Source organism: Silene latifolia, chromosome 11 (genome assembly GCF_048544455.1).
Source record: "Silene latifolia isolate original U9 population chromosome 11, ASM4854445v1, whole genome shotgun sequence".
NCBI classification, from domain to species: Eukaryota; Viridiplantae; Streptophyta; class Magnoliopsida; order Caryophyllales; family Caryophyllaceae; genus Silene; species Silene latifolia.
Window position 1 is genome coordinate 111755731 of NC_133536.1, and position 7187 is coordinate 111762917.

Sequence of the window (7187 nt, forward strand, 5' to 3'; positions counted from 1 at the left end):
ATAACATGTGATACTAATTTACATTAATTAGTTAAACAAACATGTATTACAGTGTATTTTAGCATGTGATACTATTAAGGATGACATGTGATACTATTAAGAATAGCGTGTGATACTAATTTAAAATAATTAGTGAAACAGTATTAGGTGTTTAGAAAAGTAATAGCAACAACGAGAACTCATACAGAAATTATTAATCGGTAATACTAAAATGAAAAATTGATTAAAACGCAAATCCGAACAAAATCATGAGATTGAAGAATTAAGCATGAACATTAAATGAGATGATAAGAATACATCAGTTAAAAGAATACAGGAATCGTAATCATAATCATAATCATAATAAGTCGAAAAAAGATAAAGCGAAAATTATAATAGTGATGATCAAAATCATAGAAAAAGAGATGACAAAAACATCAATTAAAACGAAAAAAGATGATAAAAATACATCAATTAGAATGAAAATAAAAATAATGATGATCAAAGCATAGTTAAATGCAAATAATTCAAATGAAAACAACAACAAAATTAAAATTTCTAAAAACGAGAGTGAATGATACCTGACAAATTGTATAGCTTGCTTAAGAAGGAAAAAATTGAATTGTATAGCTTGCTTGAGAAGGAAAAATTTAATGGAGAACAATTAGGGTTAGAGCTAAGAACAGGGCCTAAGAAAAAGAACGGCAAGGAAGAGAGACATAGTAGAGAGAAAAAGTGGATGAAAAATAATGAATGAATAGCTGACTATAAGAGTATATATATCAAATTATAAAATTACGAAACTACCCTTACTATGCCGCACAGATCTCAGCCATTGATCTCTTTGATCTGACGGTTGAGATTAGGACTCATGGACTCAAATAGTTAGGGTGAACTCATGTGATCCTAATTATATATATATATATATATATATATATATATATATATATATAGAAATAGGATCTCGTGCGAACTATAAGTTCGGTGCGAACTTACGAACTAAATAACAGCCATTCAGATGAAACTTAGACGGCCAAGATCCTCCCCTTATCCTCTCAAACAAAACCCTCAAATTCACCTGACATACTCTCACTACCAGTGTACCACTAACACTCCCAATCTCACTCATCACTGACCTGCACCGCTCTCCGACAATGGCCGCTCTCCGACGACGATGACTCTCCGGCGGCGGGATCTTTATCTAACTATTTCCCAGAAACTACACCTTCGATCGTGTTTCACTCAAATTCATGACATCAATCCTTCAATTTCGATCAAATTTGGGAGATTCTTCGTCATGTAAGCTTATTATTCGTACTAATTTTCATTGTTTTCGTTAATTACTTCCATCATTTTCTTAATTTCTCCCAAATTTGCCCTAATTTGAAGAATTATAACCCTAATTTCATTCTTGCCTCATTCCACTCAAAATGGCGTCAATAATCTATCAGAAGTTCCAAAACATTGAATTTCATTTGCCTATTGATAGTTCCTCAATCACACAGTATACATCATGGCTGCCTAATTCATAGTAAGCTCCAATACGAAAACGTGACACACTTATACGTCATATATGTGAACCATATACTAAAAGAGAAAAAAGATGTTAACCAAGAAGTAGGAGCACTTATTATATCACATGAACTATACAAAATCTAACATTTTACAACTCGGGGAAGAAACAGAGAAAGGAAAAACGCATATGGAGTACTTTATTATCTCTCGTCTTGGTGCCAAACGGAAATTTCAACAGAATTGAACTATATATACTGGTGATTGAGGAACTATCAATAGGCAAATGACATTTTTTTTGGTTGGGTGGTTTCTAATATGTAATTTTGGGTCAAAAAAGTTTGTGTTGAATCTGTTCAAATTTGGGCTTTCGGTCAATTTCGCAGTAGGTGTGTCGAGTTGGGTCAATTTTGCTAGGCCTAGCGGAGCTTCACCCCATAACCCAAAGGCAGTGTGTTCAATTTCATTGAATCTTGGAGGGGTGCCCTTATCTTCCCACTCCAAGAGCTTGTTTGAATATGTCATCGAAGAGGAAGGCACGGGTCTACTGTTTTGTGACTATTCTCTTAATAGCAAACACGGATTCTAGTTGATAATGCATCATAATTTGTCTACTTAGTACTCATGCCAAATGCCATTGTTGCTACTTACTCACAGAATTCACAAGTACCAAATGCAAGGTTTCAGGCTGCAGCTGCAATTCGGGATGCAGCTCTCAGAGAATGGGGAATTCTGACATCCGAAGATAAAAGAAGCTTGATTAGGTGGTTTATTTGGCGAACTTGAAATGATGTGAACAATTACTTTAAATGTTGTTGCTATAAAACTTGATAGGTTTTTTTTAGCTCAGGTTCTCATAGACACTCAACTTTGAGAATTTCTATGTTGTGGTCTAACAATCATCATTTAGTTTCTTTTCTGCAGAAATTTGTTAGAAAGCCATTTCGTGTGTTTAGCAAACACTAAAAAATGATTCAAGCAGTTTAATGTTGTTACACTGAACTACTTATCTACGGCCTGCTAATTAGTTTTCGATGGACTGTGCACAAGCTTGTTGAATGAACAATGACCTTGATAAAGTTTGGATTTGGAAATTTTTATTTGCCGTACTATATAAATGTGGGGATAGCTGTATCATTTCTGAAGCTATTACCATTTTTCTCCTCCAGTTTCTGTTTGTGCTTTGTCATGCAACATGCAAGTTCACCTGATGGCTGTGTAAATCAAAGGTTTCAACTCTAGCTAAGGTGACCTAACAAAGTACCCCGTATGATAGTGTTTTTACAAATGTTATTGACTGTGCAGGATGACCTGAAGTACCTGTTTAAATTGATCATTGGCTCCATTCTTGGGGCAGCTGTGATTAAGTACGGCAGTGCAGCAATACCAACAATCAACAGACCTGACATTACCGTGGCTCTGTATTATCATTTCAAATTTATTTAATTCTTCAATAAATCTTCAATTAATTCTACCATCTCTGGTTTTTTTTATTGTTTATCATGCTAATTTCAGACTCAGTTATTCCATTTGTTATTTAATTGATTTGTTAGTGTTATTCCATTCGTTATTTAATTGATTTGCGAAACATTGCAGATATTTTTCACCTACACGTCTCTACCTAGGCTTCTAGCCCATACATTCATTGATGCTGGTAAAACATGTCAGCCAGTTGAACACTAAAGTGTGCCTTTTTCTGCTTCATCAGCATTTCATCAGTTGCTCACGAAAGTGAGGCGATCCTGAAATATGGAAAGGTGAACCAAAAAAACTTTGGTTTGCAGCTTTAACAGTCTCAATATGCATTTCCCATAACTTTTGAGCTCGGAATTGTACCTCTAAAATTCCGAGGCCTCCCTTAGAACGCATTGCTAACCTTAAACTTATACTCGTAACATCCTATGCTCCAACCAATTCATATCCAATCTGCATAAATGAGCAGAAAGCACAGCCAATGTCTCATTATCACCTTGTGCTGCATATAAGCTTTTTAGAAAACGATGCCATGCATCCACATAATGATCAGACCTTATGCCGATCTCCGATGCGCTGCTTACAATTAGTAGGCAGCCGCAAGGGAATAACTCACATTCGTCTCCTGCCATTTTCTATTTATGCAATCCATCTTTCTTCAAATCTACACTACATATCTTCCTTCAAAGCTAAGAAGGTGATTTCCTCGCCCATGTTCAAATATTACTTGCCAATTTATCAGTCAAATTTCTGCATTATTTTCCTGTTGTACCTAGAAAAATAACCCGGCCCAAAATAATTTGAACCCAAAAAACGTGCCGACAAAAGCACATCCGAAATTAACCTGAAACGAAATGTACAACATGCCTAAGATGAACCGATCTAGACCCGACTCAATTAACCATTTTACCTTGCTAGATACACTTTTACCTTGTTAGATACACATATTTAACAAGCTAGATACACTCTTTGCCTTGTTAGATACATTCCTTTGACAAGCTAGATACACTTATTTACCTTGTTAGATACTCATCTTTGACAAGCTAGATACACTTATTTACCTTGTTAGATACACATCTTTGACAAGCTAGATACACTTTTTTACTTTGCTAGATACACTCATTTGACAAGTTAGATACACTCTTTTACCTTATTAGATACACAACTCTGCCAAGCTAGATACACTCATTTACCTTGATAGACGCACTTCTTTACCTTGTTAGATACGCATCTTAGGCAATCTAGATACACTCCTTTATCAAACTACATACGCTCCTCTACTTTGCTAAATACACCCATGTACCTTACTAGATACACATATTTGGCAAAATAGATACATTCCTTTACTTTACTAGATACACATCGATGGCATAATAGATACACTTCTTTAGATTTCTAAATACACGCATTTACCTTACTAGATACACATCTCTGGCATGCTATATACACTTCTCTGAGTTGCTAGATACATATCTATGACATGCTAAATACACTCCTTTAAATTTCTATATACACTCATTTACCTTGCTTCTTATAATCAAATTAATTACACTTGAATGGCTAGTTAGAGAGTGATGTGAAGTTTTTTGAACTTTTTATTTTACTTTTTACATTTCCTTAACTTTTGTTTTCAATGCTTTACAAATTTTAATTACCTAGATTGCTAAGCTAGGTAAAGTTTACTTTGCTAAGTACACTTATTTAGTTTGCTAGATACACTCCATCTTTTACCTTCCTAGATATACATCTCCGGCAAACTAGATACACTCGTACCTAGCTATAATGCTAGATACACCCCTTGAGATTTATAGATACACTCATTCACCTTGCTAGATACACATATTAGCATATTAGATATACTCCTTTAGATTGTTAGATACACTCTTTTACCTTGCTAGATACACTTCTATGATATGCTAGATACACTCATTTACTTTACTAGATATACTCTTTTAGATTGCTAGATACACTTTTGTACCTTTCTAGATACACATATATGAGTTATGACATGCTGGATACACTCATTTACCTTGCGAAATACACTCCTTTACCTTGCTAGATACGCTTCTTTATTTATTATATACACTCCTTTATTTTGCTAGGTGCACTCCTTTAGATTAAGTAGTGTCTCAATAAAAAGAGAGTACATTCTCTCTTATTCTAATTACCTTCCAAATTCTAACGTTTTATATCAAAATTATTCATCAGTACAATGCAACTTATATACTACGCATAATCCTGACTATAAATCCTCAATAATGCAACTTATCAAAATCACACAAATTAGTTTACGGTTTCAATTAATGATAACCTTCTAAAATTGTGTTGAGAACATTGTCAACATTCTTGACCAAATTTGTGGTCAACGATACAAAGTAAACATTACATACCATATTGTTTCTTTCTAAACCACATAATATTTGAGTTAGCATAACAGGAGCATGATTATCAAGAAAAATAGACAAAATCATCACAACAAAAATCACCACCATTACTGTGATCAAACTTCAGAAAAGAATCTTGTTGTAACAGCAACTTTGAGTAAGAAAATGATGTATAGCGTTCACATTCATCATCATCTTCATTCACCATCTACACATCACCATTGATCCAGCTCCGAGCATTGAAACCCGTTCTCGCCTCAATTTGACGAACCAGCAACATCATCGCCTCCATCCATCGGTGCCGATCAATCGATTTCATCAACATCGATGATGTTAAATCCTTAATCAAACGATGACAACGAAGTTTCATTCGTCACACATCTTTATCACCCTCTCTTTCCACTATTAAATCGTCCGGACCGCTTCAATAAAACCACACCAACATCTTTACCTTTAACTATCTCGAGACGGGTGATGATAAGACTATGCCGGAAAGAAAAAGACAGAGGAATAAGAATGGCGCCGTTGATGGTGGCCTCGGAGCTACGCCGGCGTGAGCTATGGCGGTGCTCCGGCAGTAATGGTGGTGGTGGTGGGGTTGCAGGGAGTTTGTTGTAACAGGAGGAGGTGATGTTTAAAAGCATAGGGTGTGTGGCTAGGATTTAAAAGGACAGTGTAATGGATTAATGGTAATTTGATGGCCTTATAAAGTAGTTCGTACGGTTCGCACCGTACTTTAGTTCGCACCTGACCTCAACCCTATATATATATATATATATATATATATATATATATATATATATATATATATATATATATATATAGAGAGAGAGAGAGAGAGAGAGAGAGAGAGAGGCGGGAGCTCGTGAGTTTGGTTCTTATGATGAGTTGTGAGTTTGTGTGCTCACAAATCTCAGCCATTCAATCATGGAAAACTAACGGCCGAGATCAAAAGTGTGTAAAATACAAAGCAAGAACAAACAGGGACACTACGCCTAAACGCAACAAGCCCCCCCTCTCTCTCTCCACAAATTACGTCATCGAATTTTATTTTCAATTTTTTAACAACAGCATCTCATTCTCATTTATTAATTATAGAATCCAATAAATATGAATTCCAATTCCAATAATAACTAATTTGATTCGATTTATGCATCAGATGAAACAATCACCATGGACGATTCAAGCTCAATTCTTATCCAAATTTTGACTCTCAAGGATATTCTTGACAAGGTTTACTTTAATGAGAAAGAAATGGGGAGTTGCTCAGAAACCTATTGGCAGTATTGATTCATCGCACAGCCCATCACGCAAGGATGTGACCAAAAGTTTAAAGCGATTCCTTAAATTTGGTCGGAGAAATCGGGCATCTGAGAATCTGGCCGATTGGATTTATGCAACAACATCTGAAGGAGATGATAGTGAAGATGGAAGCGATATTGCTAATCGTTCCTCAGAAGACTTGGGGAAGTCGAGAATGGGATTCTCACAAAGCCATAATTCGGATGAAGGGTTCAATGGACCTGACTTGTTTGATAAACAAGGTGACTTGATTTTCTCTTTTTGCGAGTGCGGGTTCAGTGACGGCGGTAGAAAGGAAAGATGAATCAGGACAAGTTTATTATGATTATGAGATTGCTTGTAACACCCCCATTTATTTAAGGGCCTGAACTAGGACTCCTCAGATAAATAATGGTGTTACCATCTCGGAAGCCCGAGGCAGTAGATAACAAAGGAAAGAAACACAGTACTTTATTATAATGTTTATAGTGACATTACAACTGAAATAAAAACAAGTCTCCAAATACGACAAAAGAATAAGTCTGATAATCTACTCAA

General features: G+C 35.5%; 1 long non-coding RNA gene across 3 annotated transcripts; it reads left to right on the plus strand.

Annotated features, from left to right (window-relative positions):
- The first annotated feature begins 948 nt into the window (after nucleotides 1–948).
- Nucleotides 949–3049, plus strand: LOC141611867 (uncharacterized). Of its 3 annotated transcripts, XR_012528847.1 has the most exons (4): nucleotides 988–1278; nucleotides 2149–2255; nucleotides 2661–2720; nucleotides 2797–3049. It is a non-coding gene; the product is annotated as an uncharacterized LOC141611867 (long non-coding RNA). The 3 variants fall into 3 exon arrangements; XR_012528846.1 differs by lacking the exon at nucleotides 2661–2720 and having other exon boundaries at nucleotides 991–1278; XR_012528845.1 differs by lacking the exons at nucleotides 2661–2720; nucleotides 2797–3049 and having other exon boundaries at nucleotides 949–1278; nucleotides 2149–2498.
- The last annotated feature ends 4138 nt before the right edge of the window (nucleotides 3050–7187 follow it).